Source organism: Saccostrea echinata, unplaced genomic scaffold, assembly GCF_033153115.1.
Source record: "Saccostrea echinata isolate AGI-Se365-2 ecotype Australia unplaced genomic scaffold, CSIRO_AGI_Sech_v1 ptg000012l, whole genome shotgun sequence".
NCBI lineage: Eukaryota > Metazoa > Mollusca > Bivalvia > Ostreida > Ostreidae > Saccostrea > Saccostrea echinata.
The window spans coordinates 11572266-11589652 of NW_026889761.1; the positions used below are offsets into that span (position 1 = coordinate 11572266).

At 33.3% G+C, this 17387-nt stretch overlaps 1 long non-coding RNA gene and 2 other non-coding genes across 3 annotated transcripts; all 3 read right to left on the reverse strand.

Annotated features, from left to right (window-relative positions):
* Positions 1–105: 105 nt before the first annotated feature.
* Trnag-gcc (transfer RNA glycine (anticodon GCC)) lies at positions 106–176 on the reverse strand. The gene has a single exon. It is a non-coding gene; the product is annotated as a tRNA-Gly (tRNA).
* Positions 177–2443: 2267 nt separating this feature from the next.
* On the reverse strand, positions 2444–14073 carry LOC133185936 (uncharacterized). The gene is made up of 3 exons (XR_009720978.1): positions 13975–14073; positions 11853–12117; positions 2444–2506 (listed from the first exon to the last, which is right to left on the reverse strand). It is a non-coding gene; the product is annotated as an uncharacterized LOC133185936 (long non-coding RNA).
* Positions 14074–14475: 402 nt separating this feature from the next.
* Positions 14476–14546, reverse strand: Trnag-gcc (transfer RNA glycine (anticodon GCC)). Its single transcript has one exon. It is a non-coding gene; the product is annotated as a tRNA-Gly (tRNA).
* Between the last annotated feature and the right edge of the window lie 2841 nt (positions 14547–17387).

Below are 17387 nucleotides of genomic sequence, written 5' to 3' on the forward strand. Positions count from 1 at the left end.
GTGTATCATTGTTTATATAATTTACTGTTCAATAAAAAATCTTATGTGTACATATGTATGTATTCTGAAACAAGATGTGTTTAATTTGAAAAAAAAAAAAAAAGTTGCATCGGCCGGGAATCGAACCCGGGCCGCCCGCGTGGCAGGCGAGCATTCTACCACTGAACCACCGATGCTTATATTCAAAAGAGGTTTTAAAAGTAAGTAGTTGATTGGTCAGGTTTTGTCCCTTTAATCTGGTAAATCTATGTTTCTAAAATCTACAATCTAATTAAAATAAGACTTGTATATTCGCTCTTCTACTATACTCTTCAATACAATATTATGTATTGAAACGTATGGTAGAGGAGCGGAAATACAAGTCTAATTTTAATTAGATTGCTAAAATCAACTGAATTTTACAATTCTTAAAAGAAAATAAATGCATCGTAGTAGTGATTTGAAACTATATGTATAAAGGTATTCTACCTCAAGTGTATTAATATAGTTATCACATATTTAATCCTTTATAAATACAATATGGATCACAGGGGCTTGCTCCCGGCGTATAAAATAGTAGATCTACAGTACTGTATGTGCATTGTATATTAAAAAATCTATATGTAATGAATTACAAAAACAATACGTGTTGTTTTTTGTATTTCGTATATGACTTTTTTTATTTGATACTTTTTACCCGCCGGGAGCATGCAACCCCCCCCCCTCCCCCCCTGTGAGTGACAATCGCAACTTCTTGGGCCTTTCCGACCACAGGCACAGGTACTTGTAGACAGGACCCCCCCCCCAAAAAAAAAAAAAAATCAACCCCGGGGGTTGTTGGACATTTCTTCACAAATTATATTTATTACACTTATTTATCATGTATACATGTACCACAGGAAACATCGGGAAACAACGCAAAATAATCATTCCATACCAAAAATACTCTATATTATAAGTATTTATAACCACAAACCATGGGACATCCTATAAATAATGAATAATCATAAAAATTGTAACCATGTCAATTTAACAGTGGTATGAAGGTTTTTAATTTTATAATTATTTCTTTCTTTCGTAGTCACTCATAGCTAGGAATGCAGAAAGGTTGAATTTTTAATTCGTCAAATTCTTTTGCATTTGAACCACTCTAAAGATTTCCAAAAATTGTCAATATATACACAAGAACGTAAGACTTTTGATTTATGTCAGAGAGGAGAGCTTCAAAATTGTTACCAATAAAAAACATTATACTTCAAGATTTGGTTTGTATATATTTAGTAGGCCTAATATCGAACACTTATTGTTTCTATTGACCGTTTAGATGAATGAGTGTAGTTATACTTAGGAGATCATTTGTATTTCTAGAATAAAATAAAACACTGAATGTAAAAAAAAAAAATGTGGTAATTAAGGTATTAAATATATTTCTAAATGATTTAATAAATTTCAATGAAATGGAGATTATATGGAGATTTTAAAAGAACATGTGCCAAAGAGAATTTTGGATTTCTTTTTCATTAAGTTTAAATTATATGTTATAAAAAATGTATGGAAAAAACATATTAACTATAACCAAAAAATTTAAAAAATAAAATCACAATGTATTGCCGTTAAAACTTCATTTATGGAGGTTTCGTCGTGTGATAAAATCATTCATGAATATCAGCAGAGATTAATTCACAAAAGGTGATCGAGGCGTGAAACTGGAGATTTCTCTGCGACAAATGGTTGATGGGAAGTATGGTTGCATATTAATTTGTCTGATGTTTTTATTCAAAATTTTTGGGAACAATATCCTTTAGAGTTGAAATGTACTTAGACGTAATAACTTTAACCCTATATCCCCCTTAAAATTTTTACCGATATCCGGAGAAAAAAAATGAGCGTAAAATAAAAAAGAAAAAAAGTTTACGTAATACTCGTATGAATAGATTTTTGTTACATAAAGAGAAAAGAGCGGGTGAGATGATCTATAATTAAGAAAAAGGCTTCCTTTAATTAGAAATCTGTTGCTCTCTCTCTCTCTCTCTCTCTCTCTCTCTCTAATGATCTATATGTTTGTATTTTGTAAAGAAAAACATCTGAATAATCATTGTGCCATATTATTTAATTATAGGCTACCTTTATTAGAAAAAAAAAATACGGGAAAATAAATCAAACAAATACCGACCATCACGTGTAACCTGACAAGCTAGTTCCCACCGTAACGACCCGCCCCAACAAAAAAAAAATACCAGCACAATATGTTACATGCAAGCTTTTATCGTAAGTCCACGGTTCAAAAAGTCTTTGTTCTGTCTCTTCATTCAAAGGACAATTTCTGATCGCGATAAGGCAAAAAGTCGCGAGAACTAGTGTCACTCACAAAAGACGGAAACTCATCGCGGTGACAGAGAGCTCGGGAGAGCGATTTTCGTTTCTCCAGGGGTGACGATGCATAGGTTTTGTCTATTCCCCTAATGGTATATATTTTGGTGCATGCATGTCTTTCCTTCTAGTCTCATCTATGCCACACCCTCTATACCTGATAATGAAAAATTATAACGCACAATCGTATATTTTAAAATATTTCATTATTAGACATTTCTTTAATATGTTGACGGTGCGACCGTTGGGGCGAGCGCATTGTTCACTTCATTTTAAGTACCAGTCCGCCTAAAAATCAGACAAAAGGTGATTCATGGGGGTTCTCAGAATTCGATGATTTTCCACACATAGATTTCTCTTGCACTATGATCCATGAATGTAAAATGAAAAATGTTTTGGATCATGGTTACTATGGAAACCTGGTCAAAGTAATTTCCTTAGCAACCAGCCAATTTTTCCATGTGAAGGGACAAAAAATCATTTATCTTTAAGGCCTGAAATTATATATAAAAACTTTAACAATTATTCTTATTTACTGGTATAATAAAGACACACACTTTAGGTGTTTAAACAACACAAGACATTGATATTTTATTCAAAGGTAGTACTGTGGTAGACATTAGAATATATAAATATTTTTGCATTTTTGCTGACTCAGCATTTTCCTCGATTTTGGCAATATTGAAAGTCAATTTAAAATTAATACCAAGCAAATACAGCTGTTGTGTTTATTTCACATAAAAGGGGAGGACTACCTCTTTTAGACTCTAACTTCGAAAACGCGGGTTTTTTGAAAAATCCCATCCGTTGCCTAGCAACAAAGTTGGATGTTTTGATAAAGAAAAAGTGAAAAATGGTACAGAGTTGTGTCAAAAATCTTATAAATTGTTACGTTTTTGCTGCAGATACAATTTTTCAAGCAATATAAAATAATTCTCATTTATTTTAAAAATGAATCAATAATTCATAATTATTTATCTCCATGGCAACAGCAAGTTTTCCATAGCAACAATGTAAAAAGGTTTATTTTGGGCATTTTTGTATAGAGTTATAATGGAAACGAATAGATAATTATTCTTAAAATTGCAATTTAGCTATTGTCAATTTAATATGGGTCTGATAAAAGTAAATTTTACTTAATTAACCCATAGCAACAATTCTGAATACCTATAGCTAGCAACCAATTTTGTAACCACTTTACCCTTTTACATACAGGTATTTCTGGGGGAAGCTGAAATGAGATTTTCCGAAAAAGGCCTTCTGAATGAAAAATAAACACAAATAGATACAAGTAGTATGTATCAAAATATCTTTGTTGATGTAAAGATTCCATAGAATAAATAACTCTTGGGTTGCCATGGTAACAAGTTCCACCTTGGCCAGAAAACAAACTTTTTGTTTGCGAAATACTTGGCCCCAGTTTTTGCTTATTATTCAAATTGGCAAAACTAACTGGTTATACAAGTAGCTTTAGCATACCTGTTTCTTCAGATAGTATATTTTTTTATGATTACCGTGGATATAGTACCTTAAATTAATGTAGCTTAGCTACCATTCCATATGAAAGATAAGGGCTATCATAAAGCTATGTTAAATTTTACACGTAAGAATCTCTAAGAATTTTTGTGAAAAGATTTCTCTTACGGTTGAAACTTATGGCAATATTTTTTTTTCTCTGTGAAAATCTCTATTGGTTTTGAAAATATCTGGAAATCAATTGATTATTTATTGTTGTTTTAGACACTAAAGTAATAATTTACATCCACATTGATAAAGAGCTTCAAATTTACACCTTTACTCAGCACTCAGACCCACTGATCATTAAAGGTTCTTTATCTGCCAACGCCAACCATAACATTTAAGGTCAGATCCAAAGTACCTGTGACTTTCACTTCTAGTGACGGGTGCTTGGCAAAGAGACAGTCACTACCTATGTTTACGTTTTAGGTTTGTAGCAATGCAGCAAACGAGAATCGAACCCGGGCCTTCCAGCTATGGAAATTATATTAGGACTAAAACGTATCTTAAGAGATACTGGGAGTATCTTTATAATATGTTAGACCATCCAATATTTTTAAACTCATAATAATGAGCTATGTACCATGACTAAAGTCAAGTTATTTTGAGTCTCATCCAAAAATGAACTTAAGACGTCCTTGACTTCCTGAAACTGTTCTCATCCTATGCTAGTGTAATTGCAAGCATGACTGTAAGTGTCAAAGTACAATGCATTAATCGATGATTGATCACGGCGTCGGGGAAGTTGCTAAAAGTACTGTCTATTTTTCATCACTACTCATAAGTATTTGAAGTTACATTACGGTGAAGCTGGGATTTTCTTTCTTGTCTCACTATATCTTGAGTCATTAAGTCAAACTACATGTGAATATAAGGATAATCACAGATTTTTTTGCATGATTCTATATAGTGAAAAGGTCACTCATCCAGTACTTATGCATGCTTGTTGTACCTTGAAATGGAAGAAGACATTTACATATCACTATTTTCTAGTATTTACAAACCAGTCTTTAAAACGATAGTTGAGCTAGCGTTGTAGCCATCATGAAACACAGAAGTAGATATCAGAATCATTGGAACTTTAATTTGCTGACTCGAATGATCATCAATAAGAAGGCACGGTGGTGAACTGGTGTAGTGAATGGGGGGGGGGGGGGGGCTCAATTCAGAATGGTGAATTCTAGAGTGGGCTTCACAATAACACAACTAATTAACTCTGCTTTAAGCATTCTGTAGTTTACTGTAATTTCAATCTGGGGTGAAAAATAAGACATTAATAGAACCAATGGGCACCTAGTTTAAAATATTCCAGTGCGGTACCGTTTTGTGCAATCGCATCTTCTTGGGTCTTTCCGGCAAGCTCGAAAAAAATATTCTAGGTTATATTTCTGAACTTGCCAGAATGATCAAGTGAGGTAGTAAAAGCTAGGTATTTATTATAATTTTAGAAATGACTGATCTCTTCAGTCTTGGCATTATAATATCCAAGAATTGAATGAAAAGGGTGAAGATAAGTAATATAGAAGTAATATCTAATAATATCTAAGTAACTGTTACCTTATATACATTTTTGTACAGATTATAACAGGTAAGAGAATAAGACAGGGAACTTCAGATCATGTGTATTTTCTGCTGATATAACGGAATTTACATGGTACAGTAGTATTACCAGAATGCAGTACCGTGATGCCGAGGATGCGTATACTAATAAAAAAACTTATTACTAGCGCTTGCTTGAGAGCGCTAGCAACTGAAAAAGATAGCTCCTTAATAGCGAGGCGATATAAGTTCCTTGCTGCATATCTGTAGCTCGCTGGCCTGAAAAAAATTGGGATGATGACTCCAGTCTTTTTTTTTTTTTTTTCAATATTTCCCCCACAGAACTACATAAGTTCCATATGCACTGTTCACTACATTACTCCCTCACAGTGCATATGTAAAGAAAATTTACTTACGGAAATATATGTTTGATTATTTGTTGGTTTGATAATTATATGAAAAGCGATACCAGGTATCTATTTATGTACAGTCAATTTTCCAATATGCATTTTAATTTCTTCTGCATCATTTTTTAGGAGAGAGAAGTGTGTTATTGTGTAGTAAAAGGAACCAAAAGGCCCACATTGCTGACTTGAGCACATTTGCTTGGAAAAAGCAGAAATCATATCAATATCGAAAAGTTTATGGGCGACAAACTTAAATTTATACTACCTCAGGATGCTTCCATTTCAATATTAGTAATCATGGTTTTGTTTCTGAGGGGAAGAATTTTAAATATTTTTTCCCTATATATTCTTAAGTAAAAATTTGACCCCCTGTTGTGGCCCTGAACTACCCTTGGATGTCATTAAATCTACACTATGTAAGGATACTTCTGTACTAATATGACTAATAATGGTATTGCTGTTCTAAAGAAGAAAAAATTTTAAGATTATTTTCTATATATTCCTATGTAAAGTTTGGGCCCCTGTTGTGTCTGCGCCCCACCCCAATGGGTCATTATTTGAAGAAACTTGAATCTACACTACCTGAGGATACTTCTCTATCAATATGTCTAATAATGGTTTAGTTGTTCTTGAGAAGATTTTTTTAAGATACATGTACATGTATTTCCTATATATTCCTATAGTAAACTTTTACCCCCTGTTGTGGCCCTGCCCTACCCACAGGAGTAATGATTGGGATAAAATTGAATCTACACTACCTGAGGATACTTTTATGACTAATCATGGTTTTGCTGTTCTCGAGAAGAAGACTTTAAAGACAGTTACCCTACATTCATACGTAAAACTTTGACCCCTTCCTGTGGCCCTGCCCTATCCCCGGTGGTTATGATATGGACAATCTTGAGTTTAGAATACGTAATGAATACTTCACATTTTCATTTTTCCTTGTCCAGTGGTTCCTGAGATTAAGATTTTTAAAAGATGCTACCAAATTTTCACGAATTCTTGATTATCTCCCCTTGAAAGAGGGCGTGGCAATTCCTGTGAACAAACTTCAACTTAAATCCCATTTACCCAAGGATGCTTTGTGTCAAGTTTGGTTGAAATTGGCCTAGTGGTTCTTGAGAAGTCGGCTCAGGTGAGCCAAAAAATAATAAAGATATTTATTATATGACTCTGTATTTTTAATTAAATGTTATATATATTTCTTTGTTATATAAACATAGTCTGCGATGTTGCAACATTTTAGAATTATCTTAAGAATCTCCTAAGTATATCCAAGTAAGCCCATTCCTAAGGGAGCTTCTGGGTCAAGCTTATAAAATCTGTCTTAGGACCATCTGAAGTTTTGTCCTCAGATATCTCTTAAGTTATTAAGTGGTTCATGAGAAGATCCTTTCCTATAAATTTCCATATTAATCTTTGATCGTACAGTAAGGCCTCATCCTACCCCCAACCCCCTCCCTTGGAGTCGTTTTTAAATAATTTTATTTGAATGTACACTACCCAAGGATGCGTCCATATAAGTTTCGTATATTTTAGCTGGCCTAGTGGTACTTGAGAAGAATTTTAAGGACCCTCTTTACACTGATGAAATATGTTTTTTGGACTTTGAGAAAATTATACAGCGTAAAGACGGATATTTGAAATCAACTAATTAATTTTTAATATAGGGAGTGTGCCTTTTTTTCATGTAGGGAAAACCTTCGAATTCAAAAACAATGAAGTAATGAAAACGAAAATAGCTTTTATTTACTCAAATACAGAATACATGTACATACACATTGAAAAGTCTTCAGCTACTCTATCTAAGTCTAATATAATGTTTCGATTACTTATTTTAAATTATGACATATAGTGCAGATTACAAATTATTCTATTTTATGTCAAATGGTGGGTCAGTCTAACTAAACAAAAGTACCCTGAAATTAGGGTGCAGTGTAAAGAGGATCCTTAAATGATGACATAAAATTTTCATTCATTAGCTCACCTGAGCTGAAAGCTAAAGTGAGCTTTTCTGATCACATTTTGTCTGTAGTCCGTCTGTCTGTCAGTCCGTCTGTAAACTTTTCACATTTCCAACTTCTTCTCCAGAACCAATGGGCCAATTTTAACCAAACTTGCCACAAAGCATCCTCGGAGGAAGGGGATTCAAGTTTGTTCAAATGAAGGGCCACGCCCTTATTCAAGGGGAGATAATTCAGAAATAGTGAAAATTTGGTGGCATATCTTAAAAATCTTCTTCTCCAGAACCAATGGCCCAAAAAAGTTGAAACTTATAAGAAACCTTTGTTATATAGTGTAGATTCAAGTTTGTTCAAATCATGACCCCTGGGGGTAGGGTGGGGCCACAATGGGGGATCAATGTTTTCTATAGCAATATATAGGAAAAAAACTTTAAAAATCTTCTTCTCAAGAACAGCAAAGCTATGATTTGTTATATTGACATGGAAGCATTCTATGGTATTGTAGATTCAGGTTTGTTCAAATCATGTCCCCCGGGGGTTGGATGGGGTCACAATGGGGGAACAGAGTTTTACATAGGAATATTTAGGGAAAAACTTTAAAAATCTTCTTCTCAAGAACAGCAAAACCTTGTTTAGTAATATTGATATGGAAGCATCCTCAGATAGTGTAGATTTAACTTTGTCTAAATCATGACCCCCGGTGGTAGGGTAGGGTCACAAGGGGGGATCAAAGTGTTGCATTGAAATATATAGGAAAAAATCTTTAAAAATCTTCTTTTCAAGAACAGCAAAACATTGTTCAGTCATATTGATATGTAAGCATCCTCAGATAGTGTAGATTTAAATTTGTTCAAATCATGACCCCTGGGGTTAGGGTGGGGCCACAATGGGGGTACAAAGTTTTACATAGGAATATATAGGAAAAAACTTTAAAAATTTTTTTCTCAAGAACAACAAAGCCACGTTTATTCATATTGAAATGGAAGCATTCTATGGTATTGTAGATTCAAGTTTGTTCAAATCATGTCCCCCGGGGATAGGGTGGGGTCATAATGGGGGATCTAAGTTTTACATAGGAATATAAAGGAAAAATCTTTGTCTCAAGAACAGCAAAGCCATGTTTAGTCATATTGATATGGAAGCATCATCGGGTAGTGTAGATTAAATTTTGTTCCACTGATTACCCCTGGGGGTAGGGAGGGGCCACAATTGGGTATCAAATTTTACAAAGGAATATATAGGAAAAAATCTTTAAAAATCCCTACCGAAGAACAGCAAAACCATTTGTTATATTGATATGGAAGCATCCTCAGGTAGTTTAAAATTCAAGCCACCATCCCCCTGTAAACTTTTCAATACTGAATTGATTTGTGCTTTGTCCTAGCCATTGCGTTCAGGTGAGCGATGTGGCCCATGGGCCTCTTGTTTTATTATCTCGCCCTTAAAGAGGGTGTGGCCCTTCATTTTACCAAACTTGATTATCCTTTATCCAATGATACTTTTTGGGAAGTTTGGGTACAATGGTTCTTAAGAAGTTATAAATGTGAAAAGTTTACAGACAAACAGACAGGCAGGTACCAAACAAAATGTAATCAGAAAAGCATTCATACACCACTGAAGTTTCTAGAATGTAATGCTGTAGTATTTTTTTAATTAATAATTTTAAATTGATGAATTCATCTCAATTAAAATAAGTTTTTCTCCCCAAATATTAGAAAATTTCAAAATTTGGTTATATTACACAGTTGCTAAGCAACACTAACTTCAAAGTGTATCCATGGTAACCATAAAAACATACAGTTTCTTAAATTATGAATGCTAAAGTTTCCCGAGTGTTTTGCTTATTTCAATGCAAGCAAAAGGTATGAATACTGAAAGCCAAAATTTCAAATAAAATATTTTGGTAACAGATAGTTTGCTTCCTGGCCATTGTGCAACATGTTGCCATGGCAACCCAAGTATTATTTGATTATGGAATCTTGTCATCCATACAAACTTTTTGATACATAATAATATTGTATCTTAAGGTATTTATTTTTCATTCAGAATGTTTTTTTGTTGAAAATCTCATTTCAGCCCTTAAAATTTAGCCCCAAAAATGACTGAATGTAAAAGGATATTGTGGTTACAAAAGTGGTTGATAAATGATCAGATTTGTTGCCATGGGTTAATAAAGTACAAAAATACTTTATCAGACCCATATTAAATTGACAGTTTTGCCAAATTGTATTTTAAAGAAAAATTATCTATTTGTATCTATTATAACTCTATACAAAAATGCCAAAAATAACCCTTTTTGCATTGTTGCTATGGAAAATTTTCTGTTGCCATAGAGATAAATGAATATAAATTATTGATTCATTTTTTAAATAAATGAGAGTTGTTTTCTATTACTTGAAAAATTGTATCTACAACTAAAAGATAATAATTTATAAGATTTTTGACTCAACTCTTTACCATTTTTCACTTTTTCTTTATCAAAACATCCAACTTTGTTGCTAGGCAACGGATAGGATTTTTCAAAAAACCCGCGTTTTCGAAGTTAGAGTCTAAAAGAGGTAGTCCTCCCCTTTTATGTGAAATAAACACAACAGCTGTATTTGCTTGGTATTAATTTTAAATTGACTTTCAATATTGCCAAAATCGAGGAAAATGCTGAGTCAGCAAAAATGCAAAAACATTTATATATTCTAATGTCTACCACAGTACTACCTTTGAATAAAATATCAATGTCTTGTGTTGTTTAAACACCTAAAGTGTGTGTCTTTATTATACCAATAAATAAGAACAATTGTTTAAGTTTTTATATATAATTTCAGGCTTTAAAAATAAGTGATTTTTTGTCCTTTCATATGGAAAAATTGGCTGGTTGCTAAGGAAATAACTTTGACCAGGTTTCCATAGTAACCATGATCCAAAACATTTTTCATTTTACATTCATGGATCATAGTGCAAGAGAAATCTATGTGTGGAAAATCATTGAATTCTGAGAACCTCAGCGAATCACTTAAATATTACTTTTGTCTGATTTTTACGCGGACTGGTACTTAAGATCCGCCTCTTCAAACCGCACGAGACATTTGGAACGTCTTAGACTGTGACGTCACATGACGTCGTACGTTAGCTGCATTTCCATAAACAAAGTTTAAAAAGTGCAAATATTTTAACAAAGAACGTTTAATCTACTATCTGCATGCAATAGCCATTAATTAAGGTGAGTTTATTTTTTGTGAAATTTTAGTTGTTGTCACCGCGTGAACGAAGTTAGCAGCGAGAACAAGAAGCGATGCATTGTGGGTCAGAATTACTGCGGAAAAAAATTCTATTGAATGAATGTGCAGTAGTCCGAATTTTCTCTTCGCCCAGGCGTTGTCGTTAGAGCTCGCAGTGACGAGCGGCGCTTCGCGCCGCTCGCTGCGCTCGCTATAAAAGGCAATATGAGCTGTAATATTTCAGCATTCATTTATTATTTCAATTTTAAAAAAAGGTTCATAAACTTCTGTTATTCATATTTGAGATGTTAAACTCTGTTGGAGTTTTCTGTAATTCAAATCATCTATACAGTCATGTAGTATCGAACTTATTATCAATAAATATGGCATGTCAAAGTTTGCAATTTACGATCTTTCCCACTTATATTGTATAATTTTTCATTTGTAAGTATTGTACAATTTTCTATTGCATTGTATAATTTTCCATTTGTATTGTGTAATTTTTATTTGTATTCTATAATTTTCCATTTGTTTTGTATAATTTCCCATCTGAATTGTTTTTCAATTTTTCATTTGTATTGTATAATTTTCCACTTGTATTCTGTAATTTTCCATTTGTATCAAAAAAATTTCCATTTGCATTGTATTATTTTCCAGATAGAAAAAAATTCAACACAAATTGAAAATTATAGATGAAAATGAAGAAAATGGAAAATTATACAGTACAAATGGAAAATTAGACACTACAAATGGAAAAGATCGAATAATGCAACGTTTGACGTGCCATCAATTAGATGTATGCTAAAAATAAATAAATAAATAAATGCATTTTACAAACATAACTAAATAGAACATTTTACCACATAAGATGTGTCGTGGTCCTCTTTCTTTTAGCGTCTGGGGAGGAGAGCTGGGACCCGATAGGGGCGCGATATTTCTTTTCTCCCGACAGGGCGGCGCTGATGGTGTTGATTGTGGCTGATTTACCCGCCCCAACGGTCCCCACCAACAAAATATTCTCCTGAAACTTGGCTCTTTCGTACCGCTGGAAGATCTTCTTGGCAGAAGGTAAATACGTATTCTCTTTCCTCATTTTGCAAATTTTCACACTGCACAGTAAAGTACCTGTGTTGTAAACATTGTTAGGTAAGTGTCGGTATTCGATGCTTGTCATTGCATGGAGTACAATAGATTCGCACATGTTTACAATTACTAAATAAAAAGCTTACTTAATATTAAGCACTAATACCGCCTCATAGTTTTATGTAGTGCTTTGATCTACTTGTGGGTTGTAAACTATATTTCATTTTTAATATGTCATTATTCATGCAGCAATTGCCTGTTCAAAAGTTCAACGGAGCGAACTAAAATAGGGCTTTATAAAATATAATAATTTAATTAACTGAGTCTGCTTATGTGAGAACTTCTTCATAATCACATGCTTGCCAATATTTCTGTCCATGACTCGGCTTTAATTAACTAAATACCAAAATTTCCCAAAATATTCTTTTTAAGAATACATAATCATACAATACGATAATATATAAGAGGGTTGTCCGGTAAAATCGTGGACAAAGCGTTTTTATCGAAAAATAATAGGCGCACGTACTTAGCTGAAATTTTCAGCAAATCTTTATCAGTTTAAGTGCATCTTAATTTTCTTGACAAAATATAGACAAAAATAAAGATTTTATTATGCTTGAATGTACACAGGGTACGGTCCTACGGCGCACGATCAAAAACCCAGAGTCTCATTAAAGAATACACAAGTATTATTTCGAAATAAAAGTATTGAATAGAGAAGATTGAGGTAAAAATTATCCAATTTTTAATACAAGACATTTGCTTAATTTTTGGCAGTTTCCCAAGCATTTGAAATGGGAAACTTCAAAGTGGTAAACACAACACACGAAAAATGGCGACGTTTGATGACGTTACGTACGGCGCACCGGAGAGCAGTTCAGTTTGATTTAGATGTAGCAATGACGCCCTAAGAGACTTTAAATGACTACAGATGATAAATATAAAAATATCACTAGATCTTTAGTATACGAGTGAAATGGGAATTTTCTAAGCGAAATCTTTTTGATCGAGTACCCGGGTAGAGAACAAATCATACGGAGAAACAGCTACAGGCAATAGCGAAAAACGCTGTCACTGTAGACAGTCGACATAAGGTAGCCTATTTCGTTGAATGATAGTGAGAGTACTGTCCACAACGCACTAATATATTTTCAGAAGATCCCATGTGTGCGCGAGATTGGTTCATCGACTGTTTATGGAGGAATAAAGGAAAACTCAAGTATCATGAGTATGCGCATTAATGAAATTCCCGAGTTTACGTGGGGCTTATTCAACATTTTTTTTTTATTAGCAAAGAGGAAACGTGACGCTGCTTTAGACATTTGACGTTATCATCCGTGCGCCGTAAGGCGATACCATACACGACATAAAAACTCATTTGTTTATTTATGCATATGTCTATTTGAAATTTGCTATGTATATTGATGAAAAATGTACTAATGAGTAGTAAAAATTTTAGAACGCAGTGATGATTATTTTTTTCACTCTAGACAACTTGTCCATGAATTTACCGGACAACCCTCGTATAATATATAATATAACAGGTAGAAATCTGGCAAGTTTTATACGAATTAGACATGTGGAAACTTGTTCAATGATTGGAGTGATCCCCCTTTCACTGTGTACATCACAAACAACAAAAAGATAGCCTGATTACGGAAGAAAGAAATTAAGTCTCCTCATATCTTTAAAAATAAATATACCCATACAATGAATATCACACACATAAGAATAAAGCAAAAATCGATGTCAATGACTCAGTCTACCGTATAAAATGTATTTTAAACATGGCTGAGTTTCATAACTACTTAAGACATTCAGTGATATGATAGTAACACTTAAATTTGCCTTGATTCACTCTACAAGTCCCAGCATAGTTAAAAGCTGAAACAAGCTTACCTGAAGAGATTGAAAAAAATGGACTCAGTAAATAAAATAACACATTAGACTATCATCTCTTGTGCAAGAACAAGTAGGGAATTTCCAAGTTAAATATAGATGTGATCGCTGTCCATTGTTATGGTTTCCTCGCTCAAAGAGGAATAACTCTAATTAATAATTTACTATTTCCGTGTAGAAGCAGGATATGTAAGACAGGCAAGAACACTCTAGGAAAGACGGGCTTTTCGGAGGGTAATGGTAATTAATTAGTAGATTTAAAAAAGAAATTGATAAACTAGAAGTAAGTCTAAAACATGGTAGTCTATGCGGACGACTGTTGGTGACAGCAACAAATTAAAAAAACTGTAACCACTTTGAGCAAAAGTACTATAATTATAGGGAGGATTTTCTTTGTGTATCATTGTTTATATAATTTACTGTTCAATAAAAAATCTTATGTGTACATATGTATGTATTCTGAAACAAGATGTGTTTAATTTGAAAAAAAAAAAAAAAAGTTGCATCGGCCGGGAATCGAACCCGGGCCGCCCGCGTGGCAGGCGAGCATTCTACCACTGAACCACCGATGCTTATATTCAAAAGAGGTTTTAAAAGTAAGTAGTTGATTGGTCAGGTTTTGTCCCTTTAATCTGGTAAATCTATGTTTCTAAAATCTACAATCTAATTAAAATAAGACTTGTATATTCGCTCTTCTACTATACTCTTCAATACAATATTATGTATTGAAACGTATGGTAGAGGAGCGGAAATACAAGTCTAATTTTAATTAGATTGCTAAAATCAACTGAATTTTACAATTCTTAAAAGAAAATAAATGCATCGTAGTAGTGATTTGAAACTATATGTATAAAGGTATTCTACCTCAAGTGTATTAATATAGTTATCACATATTTAATCCTTTATAAATACAATATGGATCACAGGGGCTTGCTCCCGGCGTATAAAATAGTAGATCTACAGTACTGTATGTGCATTGTATATTAAAAAATCTATATGTAATGAATTACAAAAACAATACGTGTTGTTTTTTGTATTTCGTATATGACTTTTTTTATTTGATACTTTTTACCCGCCGGGAGCATGCAACCCCCCCCCCTCCCCCCCTGTGAGTGACAATCGCAACTTCTTGGGCCTTTCCGACCACAGGCACAGGTACTTGTAGACAGGACCCCCCCCCCCCCCCAAAAAAAAAAAAATCAACCCCGGGGGTTGTTGGACATTTCTTCACAAATTATATTTATTACACTTATTTATCATGTATACATGTACCACAGGAAACATCGGGAAACAACGCAAAATAATCATTCCATACCAAAAATACTCTATATTATAAGTATTTATAACCACAAACCATGGGACATCCTATAAATAATGAATAATCATAAAAATTGTAACCATGTCAATTTAACAGTGGTATGAAGGTTTTTAATTTTATAATTATTTCTTTCTTTCGTAGTCACTCATAGCTAGGAATGCAGAAAGGTTGAATTTTTAATTCGTCAAATTCTTTTGCATTTGAACCACTCTAAAGATTTCCAAAAATTGTCAATATATACACAAGAACGTAAGACTTTTGATTTATGTCAGAGAGGAGAGCTTCAAAATTGTTACCAATAAAAAACATTATACTTCAAGATTTGGTTTGTATATATTTAGTAGGCCTAATATCGAACACTTATTGTTTCTATTGACCGTTTAGATGAATGAGTGTAGTTATACTTAGGAGATCATTTGTATTTCTAGAATAAAATAAAACACTGAATGTAAAAAAAAAAAAATGTGGTAATTAAGGTATTAAATATATTTCTAAATGATTTAATAAATTTCAATGAAATGGAGATTATATGGAGATTTTAAAAGAACATGTGCCAAAGAGAATTTTGGATTTCTTTTTCATTAAGTTTAAATTATATGTTATAAAAAATGTATGGAAAAAACATATTAACTATAACCAAAAAATTTAAAAAATAAAATCACAATGTATTGCCGTTAAAACTTCATTTATGGAGGTTTCGTCGTGTGATAAAATCATTCATGAATATCAGCAGAGATTAATTCACAAAAGGTGATCGAGGCGTGAAACTGGAGATTTCTCTGCGACAAATGGTTGATGGGAAGTATGGTTGCATATTAATTTGTCTGATGTTTTTATTCAAAATTTTTGGGAACAATATCCTTTAGAGTTGAAATGTACTTAGACGTAATAACTTTAACCCTATATCCCCCTTAAAATTTTTACCGATATCCGGAGAAAAAAAATGAGCGTAAAATAAAAAAGAAAAAAAGTTTACGTAATACTCGTATGAATAGATTTTTGTTACATAAAGAGAAAAGAGCGGGTGAGATGATCTATAATTAAGAAAAAGGCTTCCTTTAATTAGAAATCTGTTGCTCTCTCTCTCTCTCTCTCTCTCTCTCTCTCTAATGATCTATATGTTTGTATTTTGTAAAGAAAAACATCTGAATAATCATTGTGCCATATTATTTAATTATAGGCTACCTTTATTAGAAAAAAAAAATACGGGAAAATAAATCAAACAAATACCGACCATCACGTGTAACCTGACAAGCTAGTTCCCACCGTAACGACCCGCCCCAACAAAAAAAAATACCAGCACAATATGTTACATGCAAGCTTTTATCGTAAGTCCACGGTTCAAAAAGTCTTTGTTCTGTCTCTTCATTCAAAGGACAATTTCTGATCGCGATAAGGCAAAAAGTCGCGAGAACTAGTGTCACTCACAAAAGACGGAAACTCATCGCGGTGACAGAGAGCTCGGGAGAGCGATTTTCGTTTCTCCAGGGGTGACGATGCATAGGTTTTGTCTATTCCCCTAATGACCTTTGTTTGTCTTTGATGTCATCTGTATCAAATCAAAAGTAACCCGAAACAAGATGTTGTAAAGTGCTATACAAATGTGTGATGTCATTTCTGAAATATTCAGTTATGCTAATTTTGACTAACAAAGAAATATTTTAAATGTTTCCGTTCCGGGTGAATAATAAAAAACGGAGGCAATATTTCTTAGAGTTCTCTCCTCTCTCTCTCTCTCTCTCTTTCTCTCTCTAAATAAAAAAAAAATAATAAAAAAAAAGATTTATAAAGCACCAAAAAAATTGCACCAATTGCAAACAGTGAAACTGATCCAACACTGTAGTCGCATGCTACTTCGATTTTTACACGTACATGTTCAGCTTCGGGGCTTCCAGCACCGCCGATGATCAAAGTAGTCGTAATCCGTTACTTTGCACCATTCCATGTCTTACAACTACAACAAAGAACTTTACAGTTACTGATTTTAGCCTTAAGGGCAATAAATAATAAATTGACCGGTAACATATTGCAGAATGACGTCACTTATTCTAATAATGCTGTTTCTTTTGTTCGCATTAAATCTGTTGTTGGTCAC